The following is an 18363-nucleotide window of genomic DNA, read 5'->3' as shown; positions in this document are numbered from 1 at the left end:
CCGGCTTTCTCTCTTCTCGCGCTGTTTTCAATGTCCCGGCTCTCTCTCTCCTCGCGCTGTTTTCAATGTCCCGGCTTTCTCTCCTCTCGCGCTGTTTTCAATGTCCCGGCTTTCTCTCCTCCCGCGCTGTTTCCAATGTCTCGGCTTTCTCTCCACTCGCGCTGTTTTCAATGTCCCGGCTCACTCTCCTCTCGCGCTGTTTTCAATGTCCCGGATCTCTCTCCACTCGCGCTGTTTTCAATGTCCCGGCTTTCTCTCCTCTCGCGCTGTTTTCAATGTCCCGGCTTTCTCTCCTCCCGCGCTGTTTTCAATGTCCCGGCTCACTCTCCTCCCGCGATGATTCCAATGTCCCGGCTTTCTCTCCTCTCGCGCTGTTTTCAATGTCCCGGCTTTCTCTCCACTCACGCTGTTTCCAATGTCCCGGCTTTCTCTCTTCTCGCGCTGTTTCCAATGTCCCGGCTCTCTCTCCTCCCGCGCCGTTTTCAATGTACCGGCTCACTCTCCACTCGCGCTGTTTTCAATGTCCCGGCTTTCTCTCCTCCCGCGCTGTTTCCAATGTCCCGGCTCACTCTCCACTCGCGCTGTTTTCAATGTCCCGGCTTTCTCTCCTCCCGCGCTGTTTTCAATGTCCCGGCTCTCTCTCTTCTCGCGCTGTTTTCACTGTCCCGGCTCACTCTCCTCTCGCGCTGTTTTCAATGCCCCGGCTCTCTCTCCTCGCGCTGTTTTCAATGTCCCGGCTTTCTCTCCTCCCGCACTGTTTCCAATGTCCCGGCTTTCTCTCTTCTCGCGCTGTTTTCAATGTCCCGGCTTTCTCTCCTCCCGCAATGTTTTCAATGTCCCGGCTTTCTCTCCTCCCGCGCTGTTTTCAATGTCCCGGCTCACTCTCCTCCCACGCTGTTTTCAATGTCCCGGCTCTCTCTCCTCCCGCGCTGTTTTCAATGTCCCGGCTTTCTCTCCTCCCGCGCTGTTTTCAATGTCCCAGCTTTCTCTCCTCCCGCGCTGTTTTCACTGTCCCGGCTCACTCTCCTCCCGCGCTGTTTTCAATGTCCCGGCTTTCTCTCCTCCCGCGCTGTTTTCAATGTCCCGGCTTTCTCTCCTCCCGCGCTGTTTTCAATGTGCCGGCTCTCTCTCCTCGCGCTGTTTTCAATGTCCCTGCTCTCGCTCCTCGCGCTGTTTCCAATGTCCCGGCTTTCTCTCCTCCCGCGCTGTTTTCAATGTCCCGGCGTTCTCTCCTCCCGCGCTGTTTTCAATGTCCCGGCTTTCTCCCCTCCCGCGCTGTTTTCAATGTCCCGGCTCTCTCTCTTCTCGCGCTGTTTTCAATGTCCCGGCTCTCTCTCTTCTCGCGCTGTTTTCACTGTCCCGGCTCACTCTCCTCTCGCGCTGTTTTCAATGTCCCGGCTTTCTCTCTTCTCGCGCTGTTTTCAATGTCCCAGCTTTCTCTCCTCTCGCGCTGTTTTCAATGTCCCGGCTCACTCTCCTCTCGCGCTGTTTTCAATGTCCCGGCTTTCTCTCTTCTTGCGCTGTTTTCAATGTCCCGGCTCTCTCTCTCCTCGCGCTGTTTTCAATGTCCCGGCTTTCTCTCCTCTCGCACTGTTTTCAATGTCCCGGCTTTCTCTCCTCCCGCGCTGTTTCCAATGTCTCGGCTTTCTCTCCACTCGCGCTGTTTTCAATGTCCCGGCTCACTCTCCTCTCGCGCTGTTTTCAATGTCCCGGATCTCTCTCCACTCGCGCTGTTTTCAATGTCCCGGCTTTCTCTCCTCTCGCGCTGTTTTCAATGTCCCGGCTTTCTCTCCTCCCGCGCTGTTTTCAATGTCCCGGCTCACTCTCCTCCCGCGATGTTTCCAATGTCCCGGCTTTCTCTCCTCTCGCGCTGTTTTCAATGTCCCGGCTTTCTCTCCACTCACGCTGTTTCCAATGTCCCGGCTTTCTCTCTTCTCGCGCTGTTTCCAATGTCCCGGCTCTCTCTCCTCCCTCGCCGTTTTCAATGTCCCTGCTCACTCTCCTCCCGCGATGTTTCCAATGTCCCGGCTTTCTCTCCTCCCGCGCTGTTTTCAATGTTCCGGCTCACTCTCCTCCCGCGATGTTTTCAATGTCCCGGCTTTCTCTCCTCCCACGCTGTTTTCGCTGTCCCGGCTTTCTCTCCTCACGCGCTTTTTCCAATGTCCCGGCTCACTCTCCTCCCGCGCTGTTTTTGCTGTCCCGGCTTTCTCTCCACTCGCGCTGTTTCCAATGTCCCGGCTCACTCTCCTCTCGCGCTGTTTTCACTGTCCCGGCTCACTCTCCTCTCGCGCTGTTTTCACTGTCCCGGCTCACTCTCCTCTCGCGCTGTTTCCATTGTCCCGGCTCTCTCTCCTCTCGCGCTGTTTTCAATGTCCCGGCTTTCTCTCCTCCCGCGCTGTTTTCAATCTCCCGGCTTTCTCTCCTCCCGCGCTGTTTCCAATGTCCCGGCTTTCTCTCCTCTCGCGCTGTTTTCAATGTCCCGGCTCACTCTCCTCCCGCGATGTTTCCAATGTCCCGGCTTTCTCTCCTCTCGCGCTGTTTTCAATGTCCCGGCTTTCTCTCCACTCACGCTGTTTCCAATGTCCCGGCTTTCTCTCTTCTCGCGCTGTTTCCAATGTCCCGGCTCTCTCTCCTCCCGCGCCGTTTTCAATGTCCCTGCTCACTCTCCTCCCGCGATGTTTCCAATGTCTCGGCTTTCTCTCCTCCCGCGCTGTTTTCAATGTCCCGGCTCACTCTCCTCCTGCGCTGTTTTCAATGTCCCGGCTTTCTCTCCTCCCACGCTGTTTTCGCTGTCCCAGCTTTCTCTCCTCACGCGCTGTTTCCAATGTCCCGGCTCACTCTCCTCCCGCGCTGTTTTTGCTGTCCCGGCTTTCTCTCCACTCGCGCTGTTTTCAATGTCCCGGCTCTCTCTCCTCGCGCTGTTTTCAATGTCCCGGCTCACTCTACTCTCGCGCTGTTTTCAATGTCCCGGCTTTCTCTCCACTCACGCTGTTTCCAATGTCCCGGCTTTCTCTCTTCTCGCGCTGTTTTCAATGTCCCGGCTTTCTCTCCTCCCGCGCTGTTTCCAATGTCCCGGCTCACTCTCCTCCCGCGCTGTTTTTGCTGTCCCGGCTTTCTCTCCTCCCGTGCTGTTTCCAATGTCCCGGCTCTCTCTCCTCCCGCGCTGTTTTTAATGTCCCGGCTCTCTCTCCACTCGCGCTGTTTTCAATATCCCGGCTTTCTCTCCTCCCGCGCCGTTTTCAATGTCCCGGCTCACTCTCCACTCGCGCTGTTTCCAATGTCCCGGCTCCCTCTCCTCCCGCGCTGTTTTCAATGTCCCGGCTTTCTCTCCACTCACGCTGTTTCCAATGTCCCGGCTTTCTCTCTTCTCGCGCTGTTTTCAATGTCCCGGCTTTCTCTCCTCCCGCGCTGTTTCCAATGTCCCGGCTCACTCTCCTCCCGCGCTGTTTTTGCTGTCCCGGCTTTCTCTCCTCCCGTGCTGTTTCCAATGTCCCGGCTCTCTCTCCTCCCGCGCTGTTTTTAATGTCCCGGCTCTCTCTCCACTCGCGCTGTTTTCAATATCCCGGCTTTCTCTCCTCCCGCGCCGTTTTCAATGTCCCGGCTCACTCTCCACTCGCGCTGTTTTCAATGTCCCGGCTTTCTCTCCTCCCGCGCTGTTTCCAATGTCCCGGCTCACTCTCCACTCGCGCTGTTTTCAATGTCCCGGCTTTCTCTCCACTCGCGCTGTTTTCAATGTCCCGGCTTTCTCTCCTCCCGCGTTGTTTTCAATGTCCCGGCTTTCTCTCCTCCCGCGCTGTTTCCAATGTCCCGGCTCACTCTCCTCCCGCGCTGTTTTCAATGTCCCGGCTTTCTCTCCTCCCGCGCTGTTTCCAATGTCCCGGCTCCCTCTCCTCCCGCGCTGTTTTCAATGTCCCGGCTTTCTCTCCACTCGCGCTGTTTTCAATGTCCCGGCTTTCTCTCCACTCGCGCTGTTTCCAATGTCCCGGCTTTCTCTCCTCCCGCGCTGTTTTCACTTTCCCGGCTCACTCTCCTCTCGCGCTGTTTCCAATGTCCCGGCTCTCTCTCCTCCCGCGCTGTTTTCAATGTCCCGGCTTTCTCTCCTCTCGCGCTGTTTTCACTGTCCCGGCTTTCTCTCCTCCCGCGCTGTTTCCAATGTCCTGGCTTTCTCTCCTCCCGCGCTGTTTTCAATGTCCCGGCTTTCTCTCCTCCCGCGCTGTTTCCAATGTCCCGGCTCTCTCTCCTCTCGCGCCGTTTCCAATGTCCCGGCTCACTCTCCACTCGCGCTGTTTCCAATGTCCCGGCTCACTCTCCTCTCGCGCTGTTTTCAATGTCCCAGCTTTCTCTCCTCCCGCGCTGTTTCCAATGTCCCGGCTTTCTCTCCTCTCGCGCTGTTTTCAATGTCCCGGCTTTCTCTCCACTCGCGCTGTTTCCAATGTCCCGGCTCACTCTCCTCCCGCGCTGTTTTCAATGTCCCGGCTTTCTCTCCTCCCGCGTTGTTTTCAATGTCCCGGCTCACTCTCCTCTCGCGCTGTTTCCAATGTCCTGGCTTTCTCTCCTCCCGCGCTGTTTTCAATGTCCCGGCTTTCTCTCCTCCCGCGCTGTTTCCAATGTCCCGGCTCTCTCTCCTCCCGCGCTGTTTTCAATGTCCCGGCTCACTCTCCTCTCGCGCTGTTTCCAATGTCCTGGCTTTCTCTCCTCCCGCGCTGTTTTCAATGTCCCGGCTTTCTCTCTTCCCGCGCTGTTTTCTCTGTCCCAGCTTTCTCTCCTCCCGTGCTGTTTTCAAAGTCCCGGCTTTCTCTCCTCCCGTGCTGTTTTCAAAGTCCAAGGTCCTTACCTGGTTTGGCCTACAGAGGTAGGTTCTTTACTCAGAGAGTAGACAGGGTGAGGAATGCCCTGCCTGCAACAGTAGTGGACTCGCCAACACTAAGGGTATTCAAATGGTCATTGGATAGACATATGGACGATAAGGGAATAGTGTAAATGGGCTTTAGAGTGGTTTCACAGGTCGGCGCAACATCGAGGGCCGAAGGGCCTGTACTGCGCTGTAATGTTCTATGTTCTATGTTCTACATGTGACTCCAGACCCACAGCAACATTGCTGACTCTCAAATGCCCTCTGAAATGGCCTTGCAAGTGACCCGGCTGACGGGCAATTAAGGATAGCAATGCCCACCTGAATAAAATGAAAATCAGTGCTATCCATCTTTCTGATTGATGAACAAATATAAATAGTGCAGAATGGATGGACATCAATTTCACTTGTAAATACAGATTTAAGAATTCCATTATCTAATGTACTCCCATCCTAATTTCACGGAGAACAATAAAACTGTTTCCAAAATAGGTCATATTTAAAATCTAATATGTCGACAGTAAGTATAATTTCATTATGCAAAAATGGGATTTGAATATATGACTGAGAAAGTAAAGAACAATACATAGATTGCTGGAGGAGGAATTCGAGTGTAAAGAATGGGGCAAGTGATGGTGGTGCAAGTTATTGTAGGGCTGTTTGGTTTCTCACAAAGAGGTCTGGGGGCTTGTATGTTTGAAAAGTAAGCATGGAATTTTCCATTCTAGAGATTAGATTAGTGGTAAGATTTCCTTTCATTGGCGGGTCAGATTCTCACATCTGAACCTCTGCTTCAAACCATATTAATTATGCATAGGTGAGTTGCTCATTGCATCACGTGGTATGGTGGACACTGACCTGTCTGCCTGCCGCCATCTCATGGAGTCAAAGTTCCTGACGTCATATCTAAACACCACACAAACACACATATTGCTCTTTGCAGCTCAGCTGCGTGGTTGGAAGCACGGTGGGTAACACTGCTGCCTCACAGCACCAGAGACCCGGGGTCAATTCTGGCCTTGGGTGACTGTCTGTGTGGAGTTTTCACTTTCATAGATTATCATAGATTATCATAGAATTTACAGTGCAGAAGGAGGCCATTCGGCCCATCGAGTCTGCACCGGCTCTTGGAAAGAGCACCCTACCCAAGGTCAACACCTCCACCCTATCCCCATAACTCAGTAACCCCACCCAACACTAAGGGCAATTTTGGACACGAAGGGCAATTTACCATGGCCAATCCACCTAACTTGCACATCTTTGGACTGTGGGAGAAACCGGAGCACCCGGAGGAAACGCACGCAGACACGGGGAGAAAGTGTAAACTCCACAAGGGCAGTCGCTGAAGATCAGAATTGAACAGTGCAGGAAGAAGATGAATGATCTCATTCTCACCGCCAGGGTAAGTCAATATTCTGCCAACACAAACTCACACTCTCATTGTGATATTAGTTAACCCAAAGTGTCACAAAGCTCAGGGATCTCACACAAAATTAGCGTGGAGAATCTCACCAATGAAAGCTTATTCACCAGCCCCTCATTTACCATCGTGCACAAACAACATCTTCAACCCTTACTAAGGATGGCTCAGCACACACAGTAGACATGCATCCTTCTCAACCTCTGCTCCATCTTTCTTATCACATTCCATCTATTTGCCTTCATGCAGGCTAAGCTCACTCACAACAAGAGGCATAGATCCCAGTGTGGAGGAGGGATGGTCAACATCCAGGAGCTCTCTAAATTGAGGAGGATGCCGCCGAGTTTGTGGACGAAGACAGAGATCATTCCTGTGATGAAGGTGAGATCCACCTCTCCCAGCAAGCCAGTACAGTTGCACCCTCTGAGACCTGGGGCGTCATTCTCCGAGTGGGCTGGGCTCCGGGGGAGTGCCGGGAGGGGGGTCAGTGCCGGGGAGGGGGATGGGGGGTCCGTGCCGGGGAGGAGGATGGGGGGCCCGTGCCGGCGAGGAGGATGGGGGGCCCGTGCTGGGGAGGAGGATGGGGGGCCCGTGCCGGGGAGGAGGATGGGGTCCGTGCCGGGGAGGGGGATGGGGGGGGGGCGTGCCGGGGAGGAGGATGGGGTCAGTGCCGGGGAGGAGGATGGGGGGTCCGTGCCGGGGAGGAGGATGGGGGGCCCGTGCCGGGGAGGAGGATGGGGGTCCATGCCGGGGAGGAGGATGTGGGGGGGGGGCGTGCCGGGGAGGAGGATGGGGTCCGTGCCGGGGGAGGGGGATGGGGGGGCGGCCGTGCCGGGGAGGACGATGGGGGGTCCGTGCCGGGGAGGAGGATGGGGGGCCCGTGCCGGGGAGGAGGATGGGGGGTCCGTGCCGGGGAGGGGGATGGGGGGGGGGGGTGGTGTGCCGGGGAGGAGGATGGGGTCCGTGCCGGGGAGGGGGGTGGGGGGGGCCATGCCAGGGAGGAGGATGGGGTCCGTGCCGGGGAGGAGGATGGGGGGGTCCGTGCCGTGGAGGAGGATGGGGGGTCCGTGCCGGGGAGGAGGATGGGGGGTCCGTGCAGGGGAGGAGGATGGGGGGTCCGTGCCGGGGAGGAGGATGGGGGGCCCGTGCCAGGGAGGAGGATGGGGTCCGTGCCGGGGAGGAGGATGGGGGGCCCGTGCCGGGGAGGAGGATGGGGTCCGTGCCGGGGAGGGGTTTGGGGGGGGGTTCCGTGCCGGGGAGGAGGATGGGGGGGCCCGTGCCGGGGAGGGGGATGGGGGGTCCGTGCCGGGGAGGAGGATGGGGGTCCCGTGCCGGGGAGGAGGATGGGGGGGGAGTCCGTGCCGGGGAGGAGGATGGGGTGTCCGTGCTGGGGAGGGGGATGGGGTCCGTGCCGGGGAGGAGGATGGGGGGCCCGTGCCGGGGAGAGGGGGTGCGAGGGCAAATGAGTTGGTCCACCTGGCCAGGTGCCAGCCTCCAACAGTTGGACCCATGCGGTCCATGCCACCTGGCTGGGGGGAGGAGGGGGTATGGGCAATGATGACATGTCGTCGTTTCCCCCCCCCCCCAACAAGACCGTCATGTTTTCCGATCATCCAGCGATGTTGGCCGCCGTGGCGGCAGCCGCTAATGTCTATGTTGCCCTGGATGAGGAGGAGGAGGAGGAGCGTGCCAGAGAGGCGGCGCAGGCTGCCGCAGAGGGGCAGGCGGCAGCCGCCCAGGCTGGAGGGACACCTGACCGACAGGACGAGGAGGGGGTGGAGGACGTCGCGGCCCCACGGCAACGGAGGCACCCGAGGGCGCCCCGTGTGTACCGGCCCCGGCAGTCATACCAGGAACTCACGGACCGGGAATGCAGGAGGAGACTCCGGATGAGGCGGGAAACCGTGGCACACATCTGCCACCTGCTGGCACACCTGTCACCGCGTGGCACTGGCGGGGGACACCCTCTCGCCGTGTCCGTCAAGGTTACGGTGGACCTGAACTTTTATGCAACGGGGTCATTCCAGGCACTGAGTGGGGACCTGTCCGGCATATCGCAGACATCGGTGCATCGGTGCATCCGGGCAGTGACAGACGCCCTATATGCCATGGCACACCGCTACATCCGCTTCCCTGTGGACCGGGCCAGCCAAGATGCCCGGGCCGTGGGCTTCTCTGCCGTGGCCGGGTTCCCCATGGTCCAGGGCGCGATTGATGGGATGCACATCGCCGTGCGGCCACCTGCAGATAACAGGGCCGTGTTCACCAATAGGAAGGGGACCTATTCGATGAACATACAGGTGGTCTGCGACCACCGCATGATGATCCTGCACGTCTGCGCCCGTTACCCGGGCAGTGTACACGACTCATACGTGTTGTCGCGGTCATCCATCACCGGCATGTACGAGAGACGCCATCCCCGGCTGAGGGGCTGGTTGCTGGGCGACAGGGGCTACCCATTGCGATCGTGGCTGATGACGCTAATACGGAGGCCACGCAATGAGGCGGAGAACCGCTACAATGATGCCCATGTAGCGACAAGGGGAGTGATAGAGAGGTGCTTTGGCGTGCTGAAGATGCGTTTCAGGTGCCAGGACCTCTCTGGGGGCGCCCTCCAGTATCGATCAGATAGGGTCGGCCGCATCATTGTGGTGTGCTGCGTCCTGCACAACATAGCCCAGCAGAGGGGCGATGTGCCGCAGGCAGAGGAGGGCGGAGTGGAGGAGCAGCAGGAAGAGGCGCAGTCCTCCCCAGATGAGGGGGATGGGGGCAATGGTCAGGGCAGACGGGCTGGACACAGATGGGTGGCTGTCCACCGTTACCGGCTGGCCCAGCGGGCATGGGACAGGCTGATAGCCGCCCGCTTCACTGACTAGATGGGCGTGGGAATCGGGTAGTATGGCCACAGACCGCACACCATGGCAACAGCCGACCACCCACACCCCCCACCCATCCACCCACCCAGCACCCTCACCCCCCTCCCCAACCCCACCCACCTCACCCGCATGCACACCACCCCCCCCATTGCCGATCCACCTGCGGCACAACAGCCGAGCTCACACAGTTGCCTGTGGACGCGTGCCTATTGCAGGCCATGGAGGATGATGACAACCCGCCCTGCGATGAGCTCCTGGCTCCACATCGTCGGACTATGTCTGACCCATGGCCACAGTACCACCATCCACCCGGACCATCCCTGCATGCGGCTGTGACACTGCAGCGCACGGTCCCGTCCTCTGCCCGGGGGGATGTTGATGGTGGCCCAGGGGGAAGGGGCAAACTCACCTGGGGCTGAGGTAAGACCACTTCTCACACACACACACTTGCGCTCAACGTACATGACACCCCCGCACGCTTTGGACAGAGCACAAAGGCAGCTTCTGCAGGTGTAACATTGACTTTACTAACCAAAGGAGTTCATGCACGTGCCCTAGCCCCTAAAACACATCTGTGCCCTGCACCCGTGCCAACTTACTCAGTGTCTAATTGTTTGGCCTTACGGGCCCTTTGACTACGTCTACGTGGTTCCCCAGACGGTACAGCAGAACTGGAGGTTGACTCCTGTGATTCCTGCCCTCTGACACGGAATCACTTTGGCGGCCGTTTCCTGGGGCGTCCTGGCCTAGATGGGCCAGGGTGCGGCCCGGGCGACTGGGATGGCGAGCTGCCAGCCTGTCCTGCCCGTTGCCCACCCGATACACCTGGGACGGAAGGGGGGGGAGTCCGAGGTGTTGCGGTGTTCCGGGACAGACCACACCACCTCCTCCTCCCTCGGGGTGCCCGATGGCCCCCAGGCCTCTACATGGGTGGGGGATGCGAACGGACTGGCCATCCAACGCCCCCCCCGACATCTGGCGCTGCCAGTCCTGGAGGCCCGTGCTGGTATCGACAGGGGTCTGCAGGTTTGCAACCATGGAGCCCAGGGGATTGGCAAACCCTGTCTGTGACTGTGCGACGCCGGCTCGCACATGGCCAATGGCGCCGATGCCCTCAGCGATGGCCTGCTGAGACTGGGCTATGGCCTGCTGAGACTGGGCCATGGCCTGCAGACACTGGGCCATGGCATTGAGCGCCTCTGCCATCTGGCGCTGGCACTGGCTCATGGCCTCCTGTGAGAGGGCAGCCATGTCCGGGCCACAGATGCCGCCAGCACGGAAAGCCCCAGGCCTCGCAAACCGTTCCCCATGTCTGACACCGTCGCACCCATTGCCTCCACCACGGACGCCACCCGTGCGGTGTCGGCCTGGGTGACACGTATGACCGGCACCACTCCCAGCTCCTGGACGCGGGTGGACTCCTCCACCTGCGACTGCAGCCGCCACAAGCCGGCCGTCACCCTCTTCGCTCGTCTCCGGGTCGGTGGTTGCATCGGATCTATGGGTGGGTGTGGTAACTCCAGGAACCCGGGATCCATCTGGGCGGCAGATGTTCGCTTGGGCTGGGCTGCCCTTCGACCGCCCGGCCCCTCTGCTGCTCCTACCTCCACCTGCTGTACCGGGACGGCTGTGTTTCTGCGATGGTGGAGGGTGTTGGTGACAGCAGTGGCGTTGTGTCGTGCTCTTCGTCCCACTCTGAGTTCATGGCACTTTGGGGTGGGGGTTCGTCTCCACCCATCCACTCTGTGTCACTGTCCGGTATTTCGTCTTCCTGGGTAGTGCTGTCCCGCGTAGGGGTGTCCTGGGTAGGGGTGTCCTGGGTAGTGGTGTCCTGGGTAGTGGTGTCCTGGGTAGTGGTGTCCTGGCTCGGCTGTGATGGGGGCCTGTGGCTGCCCCTCTCGTCGCTGGGTGGCACACGCCTGCGTCGTCGCACCCGCACGTGACGGGGGCGTCGTCTCCCTGTTGCTCCAGCTCTCTCCGTCTCCCGTGGTCTCCAAGGGACATCCTGCGGGCGTCGCATGCCGGAGGGTCCGGGTCTCTCCGTCTCCCGTGGTGTGTGAGGGGCATCCTGCGGGCGTCGCATGCCGGAGGGTCCGGGTCTCTCCGTCTCCCGTGGCCTCCGAGGAGCATCCTGTGGGCGGTCTGCATCTGCGGGGATGGGTGCCTCGACGTTTGCTCCTGCGTTACACAATGAAGCATGCATGGTTAGACACGCAGGCAGTGATCAGGTGATATGGGGGAGGGGGATATAGGGAAGGGGGGGATATGGGGACGGGCTGTCGGTGGCTCACTTGCTAGTACGCCCCCGACATCTGCATCAGCAACCTCCCGGTCCTAAGGTCCGCCAGCCAGTTCCAGGGCCCTTTCCTCGTGTTCGGTCAGTGGCCTCTCATCAGCGGGGCCTCCTCCAGTCCTGACAGGCTCCCTGGTGTTGTGTGCGCGTTTCTCCTGTGGCGAGGGGGGGGGGGGCGGTGGTGGTGGCAGGGGTAAAAGGCAACAGTGTTAGACAGGGATATGAATGCACGCCATCGGTTGTGCGTGTATTGCAGAGGTTAAGGTTAGGGCTGGATTCACTTGGGGATATAGGGGATATGGGGGAGGGGGGATATGGGGGAGGGGGGATATGGGGGAGGGGGGATATGGGGGATATGGGGGAGGGGGGATATGGGGGATATGGGGAGAGGGGATATGGGGGAGGGGGGATATGGGGGAGGGGGGATATGGGGAGGGGGATATGGGGGACATGGGGAGGGAGATATGGGGATATCGTGGAGGGGATATGGGAGAGGGGATATGGGGAGGGGGATATGGGGAGGGGGGATATGGGGGAGGGGGGATATGAGGGATATGGGGAGGGGGGTATGGGGGAGGGGGGATATGGGGAGGGGGGATAAGGGGGATATGGGGGAGGGAGGGATATGGGGATATGGGGAGGGGGATATGGGGAGGGGGATATGGGGAGGGGAGATATGGGGATATGGGGAGGGGGGATATGGGGGAGGGGGAGATGTGGGATATGGGGGAGGGTGGATGGGGGATATGGGGAGGGGGGATATGGGGGATATGGGGGAGGGGGGATTTGGGGGAGGGGGATATGGGGAGGGGGCATATGGGGAGGGGGGATATGGGGGAGGGGGGATATGAGGGAGGGGGATATGGGGAGGGGGGATATGGGGAGGGGGGATATGAGGGATATGGGAGAGGGGGGATATGGGGAGGGGGATATGGGGGAGTGGGATATGGGGAGAGGGATATGGGGAAGGAGGATATGGGGAGGGGGGATATGGGGAGGGGGATATGGGGAGGGGAGATATGGGGAGGGAGATATGGGGATATGGGGGATGGGTGATATGGAGGAGGGGGGATATGGGGAGGGGGATATGGGGGAGGGGGATATGGGGAGGGGGAAATGGGGGAGGGGGATATGTGGGAGGGGGATATGGGGAGGGGGATATGGGGAGGGCGGATATGGGGAGGGGGATATGGGGGAGGGGGCTATATAGGGTAGGGGGGATATGGGGGAGGGAACATATGGGTGAGGTGTGATATGGGGAGGGGGGATATGGGGGAGGGGGATATGGGGGCTATGGGGGATGGGGATATGGGTGATATTGGGATGGGGATATGGGGAGGGGGGATATGGGGGAGGGGGATATGGGAGGGGGGATATGGGGATATGGGGAGGGGGGATATGGGGGAGTGGGAATATGGGGGATATGGGGAGGGGGGTATGGGGATATGGGAGAGGGAGATATGGGGGAGGGGGGATATGGGGAGGGGGATATGGGTGGGGGGATATGAGGGATATGGGGGAGGGGGATATGGGGAGTGGGGATATGGGGGGATGTGGGGGACATGGGGGAGGGAGGGATATGGGGATATGGGGGAGGGGGATATGGGGAGGGGGATATGGGGAGGGGAGATATGGGGGTATGGGGGAGGGGGGATATGGGGAGGGGGGATATCAGGGATATGGGGGAGGGTGGATATGGGGGATATGGGGGAGGGGGGATATGGGGGAGGGGGGATATGGGGAGGGGGGATATGGGGGATATGAGGGAGGGGGGATATGGGGAGGGGGGATATGGGGAGGGGGGATATGGGGAGGGGGGATATGGGGAGGCGGATATGGGGGAGGGGGTATATGGGGTAGGGGGGATATGGGGGAGGGGGGATATGGGTGAGGGGTGATATGGGGAGGGGGGATATGGGGGAGGGGGATATGGGGAGGGGGGATATGGGGGCTAATGGGGATGGGGATATGGGGAGGGGGATATGGGGGATATGGGGGAGGGGGGATATGGGGAGGGGGGATATGGGGGATATGGGGGAGGGGGGATATGGGGGAGGGGGGATATGGGGGAGGGGGGTTATGGGGGAGGGGGGATATGGGTGAGGGGGGATATGGGGGATATGGGGGGAGGGGGATATGGGGTAGTGGGGATATGGGGGATATGGGGATATGGGGAGGGGGGATATGCGGGATATGTGGGATGGGGGGTATGGATATCGGGCGGGGGGGGGAGGCTCACCCTGCCTGCTCTGATGAGATTGTTCACCTTCTTGTGGCACTGGGTACCTGTCCGTGGTGTCAGGGCCACAGCGGTGACGGCCTCTGCCACCTCCCGCCACAGACCGCCGGCTGTGGCGTGGGGCAACTCTGCGGCCGTGCCCGGGATACAGGGCGTCCCTCCTCTGCTCCACTGCATCCAGGAGCGCCTCCACATCCCATGACTGGAACCTCGGGGCTGAGCGGCGGCCGGCCATCCGGTCGGGTGTTCCGGTCGAGTGTTCCGGTCGGGTGGGGGGGAGCAGCGCGTCCTTATGAGCCATCACGCCGTGCGGCGTGTATGACGCTGCATGCCGTGAACCACGTGAGCAAGCGCGGATCCCGTCACGTCGCTGCTAGCCCATTTCGGGCCGGAGACTTCGCGACGATTTTTGCGGCGTGACGCAGGTCGGATTTGCGCCGTTTTTTGCGCCAATCGGCAGACTTTGTGCCGATAACGGAGAATTTCGCCCCTGATCACATCCTGACATTTACAGTGAGTGACATACAACTTTGTATTCAGCCTGTTCATGAACAAAATCTGTCTTTTCTATCTCACAGGCAGCAGCAGGACAGGCAACATAAGCCTCAGATTCCAAATCACCTCAGAGGAGGATGATAAGAATCCATTTGAAGAAGCCACATCACTGCGTTCACCTACACCCTCCACCCTCCAGTAGTGCAAAGACACACACCTCAGTGGGTCACACATCTAGAAAGGTTCAGGGTCACACTCTGAGGAACACCTCACTGACACATCTCCTCATGAGTCGGAAGCAGTGACAGCCCAGGTCTCTGGCACTCGGAGGACTGCTGGAGAACAGATATCTGCTGAGCCAGATGTTAAGCCTCAGAAACCGCTATTGCAAACATGCTGGATATGCAAAAACAGGTGGCTGAATATGAGGTAGAATTGCGAGTGGTCAACTGACTGGAGCTCAGGATAGAGGACTCCATCCACGTTCTGCCTGATCTCATGGCTCCAACAGGCGAATGCCTCGAGGTCTCCATAGGAACGGTAGTGGCTAAATTGGGGACCTTGGTCCAGCAGGTCCTGCAGGATTTTTGCTTAAATCTGCACTCTATTAGTATAGGCATTGGTAGGCTCTATCAGCTGCTAGGCGAGAAGTGGCCTTTTATCTGGCTCGTTGAAGTTACTCACCCGATATGTAATATTAGTGTCAAGCTCTTAATTGAAAGTGACTGTAGATTGTGTTCTGAACTTGTATTTCTTACAAGACACCATGGAGTTGTGCGTGCTCAATTTTCTGAAGGACCATCAGTAATGTTTACTCATTTCAAATAGCTGTCTTCATTGTTAGTGCCAATGCGCAAGACCTGCAGCCATGATGGTATCTCCAGTAATGTGCATGTGTCTATGGCTGCAAGAAGTGTCTTATTCAGGAGGCCCCACGGTTGCATCAAACCCAGTTGACAGAGAATTTGCCAAGGATTCTTGCCTTTCATTTCCCAGACTGGCTATCGGTAGTTTTGGCTGTTGACCGTTCCAAAGATTGGGGTATGGTGAAACCTGACGGTTGGAGATCCAAGGCTTATTTCTAACATTGATGTCAATGTGAGTAGTTGTAAAGGCCTTTCAGATACTGGCATGCCACTAAAGAACAGGCGAAATGCGCTCACATCCTTTTGCCTGTACCTTGCTCCTCCTGGAACCATGTGGCTGTCGGTGTCTCACAGGCATGCCATCTGGTTGGAGCCACTTCGATGGTACCTTCTCATGGAAGCTCACCATCCTCCTTAGCTTTCTGCCCTTCCAGGTCTTCATTGTCTGAGGAATTCCCAGCCTCATCAATGACCCCTCTGGTAAGTCCCTTTTGAAGTGCCAGGGCGTGCATGGCGCAACATATTACTGTTATGCGGGATACCCTTTGTGGAAAGTACTGCGGATGCCCACCTGAGTGGACAAGCACTGGAGGCGGATCTTTCGGCTTCTCATGGTCTGCTCTATGATGGATCTTGGCAAGTTATGTGTGGCAATGTGCCTCTCCTCCAAGGCACTTTGAGGATGATGTTTCAGGAGCCAACTTTTCAGTGGCTACCCCTTATCGCCCAGCAACCAAGCTTATAAGTCCTGCGGCCCTTCAAAGGATACAAAGTGGCGAGGATGAGTGGGAAGCCAGAGGATTGGGAAGCCAAGGAAACAAAGAAATGGCAGAGGAATTGAATAGTTACTTCACATCAGTCTTCATGGTGGAACATACCAGTGGGATGCCAGAGCTCCAGGAAAATCAGGGAGCAGAGGTGAGTGCAGTGACCATTACTAAGGAGAAGGTACTGGGGAAACTGAAAGGTCTGAAGGTGGATAAATCACCTGGACCGGATGGATTACACTCCAGGGTTCTAAAAGAGATAGTTGAGGAGATTGTGGATGATCTTTCAGGAATCAATGGAGGCAGGAAAGATCCCAGAGGATTGGAAAGTGGCTAATGTAACACCGCTGTTTAAAAAGGGAGGGAAGCAGAAGATGGGAAATTATAGGCCGGTTAACCTGACTCCAGTCATTAGTCCGATTTTAGAGTCCATTATTAAAGATGAGATCGCGGAGTATTTGGAAGTGCATGATAAAATAGGATTGAGTCAGCATGGCTTTGTCAAGGGGAGGTCATGTCTGACAAACCTGTTAAGAGTTCTTTGAGGAAGTAACAAGGATTAGACAAAGGAGAAACAGTGGACGTGATTTATTTAGATTTGACAAGGTGCCGCATTGGAAACTTAAATAAGTTAAGAGCCAATGGTGTTAAGGGTAAGATCCTGGCATGGATAGAGGATTGGCTGACTGGCAGAAGGTAGAGAGTGGGGATAAAGGGGTCTTTTTCAGGATGGCTGCCAGTGACAAGTAGTGTGCCTCAGGGGTCGGTGCTGGGACCACAACCTTTTCACAATATACATTAATGATTTGGAAGAAGAAACTGAAGGCACTGTTGCTAAGTTTGCAGACGATACAAAGATATGTAGAGGGACAGGTAGTATTGAGGAAGCAGGCAGGCTGCAGAAGGACTTAGACAGGCTAGGAGAGTGGGCAAAGAAGTGGCTGATGGAATACAATGTGGAAAAGTGTGAAGTTATGCACCTTGGAAGGAGAAATGGTGGCAGAGACTATTTTCTAAATGGGGAGATGCTCAGGAAATCCGAAGCACAAAGGGACTTGGGAGTCCTAGTTTATGATTCTCTTAAGGTTAACGTGCAGGTTCAGTTGGCAGTTAGGAAGGCAAATGCAATGTTAGCATTCATGTCAAGAGGGTTAGAATACCATGGATATACTTCTGAGGCTATATAAGGCTCTGGTCAGACCCCATTTGGAGTATTGTGAGCAATTTTGGGCCCCATATTGAAGGAAGGATGTGTTGGCCTTGGAAAGGGTCCAGAGGAAGTTCACAAGAATGATCCCTGGAATGAAGAGCTTGTCGTATGAGGAACGTTTGAGGACTCTGGGTCTGTACTCGTTGGAGTTTAGAAGGATGAGGGGGGATCTTATTGAAACTTACAGGATACTGCGAGGCCTGGATAGAGTGGAAGTAGAGAGGATGTTTCCAATTGGAGGAAAAACTAGAAGCAGAGGACACAATCTCAGACTAAAGGGACGATTCTTTAAAACAAAGATGAGGAGGAATTTCTTCAGACAGAGTGTGGTGAATCTGTGGAACTCTTTTCTGCAGAAGGACGTGGAGGCCAAATCACCGAGTGTCTTTAAGACAGAGATAGATAGGTTCTTAATTAATAAGGGGGTCAGGAGTTATGGGGAGAAGGCAGGAGAATGGGGATGAGAAAATATCAGACATTTTTGAATGGTGGAGCAGACTCGATGGGCCAAATGGCCTAATTCTTCTCCTATGTCTTATTGTCTTATGGTCTTATGTGAAGCACCTAGGAGTGACTCAGAATGCAGGTGTCATGGGAACTATCAGACGTGCATTCTGTACTTCTGGTGATCGCACGCCCGATGAACATTTATGGAGTGGAACTCTTTACTGTTAATGTGTATCAAAGGGCTGCTGTCATGGAGACCTCAATGCCACATGTGTGAAATTGATTGCATCCTGTACTCTAGAGAAGCTTGAGCTAGCCATGAAGCCTAGGACTGCAGCAGCCTGGCTGGATTCATCCAGTGTGAAATTCACATCATTATGAGCCTTACTGTAAAGGATACCAACACTTTCTTGGTATATTTATGTATGGAAAAATGAGAAATGCTGCATAGATTCATGGAACGACACGCTGGCACAAAAATTGAGAGCGGCGGTGACTTTCAGGGACACTAGCAGGGGATGTCCTCCCAGTCCATGCTCCGTTAGATCCTCCCACAGAATGTGACAGATGTGAGCGACCACATATCTTGAAAGTGCAGATATGTACGGCACTCTCTCTCACTCGTCTCTAGATAGGAAAGGCATCTTTGGTAGACTTTTGGTCATGGACGTCACCTCTATGGATAGGTCTGATCGCCTCATCCTCTGAACTTGTATTTCTTACAAGACACCATTGAGTTGTATGTGCAGAATTTTCTGAAGGGCCATCAGTAATGTTTACTCATTTTAAATGGGCTGTCTTCATTGTTTATGCCAAAGCGCAAGACCCATAGCCATGATGGTATCTCCAGTCATGTGCACATCACATCTCTGTGACTGCAAGAAGTGTCTTATTCAGG

At 56.7% G+C, this 18363-nt stretch overlaps 1 long non-coding RNA gene across 1 annotated transcript in view; it reads left to right on the top strand.

Annotated features, from left to right (window-relative positions):
- The window catches only part of LOC140411720 (uncharacterized), a 100251-nt gene that overhangs the window by 39329 nt on the left and 42559 nt on the right, over positions 1–18363 (top strand). Inside the window, exon 2 of the long non-coding RNA XR_011940964.1 lies at positions 6522–6653. This is a non-coding gene — a long non-coding RNA (uncharacterized lncRNA). The remainder of the gene's footprint in view (positions 1–6521; positions 6654–18363) is intronic.

Source organism: Scyliorhinus torazame, chromosome 4, assembly GCF_047496885.1.
Source record: "Scyliorhinus torazame isolate Kashiwa2021f chromosome 4, sScyTor2.1, whole genome shotgun sequence".
In the NCBI taxonomy this organism is placed as follows: domain Eukaryota; kingdom Metazoa; phylum Chordata; class Chondrichthyes; order Carcharhiniformes; family Scyliorhinidae; genus Scyliorhinus; species Scyliorhinus torazame.
This window is presented reverse-complemented; position numbering and strand designations above follow the sequence as displayed.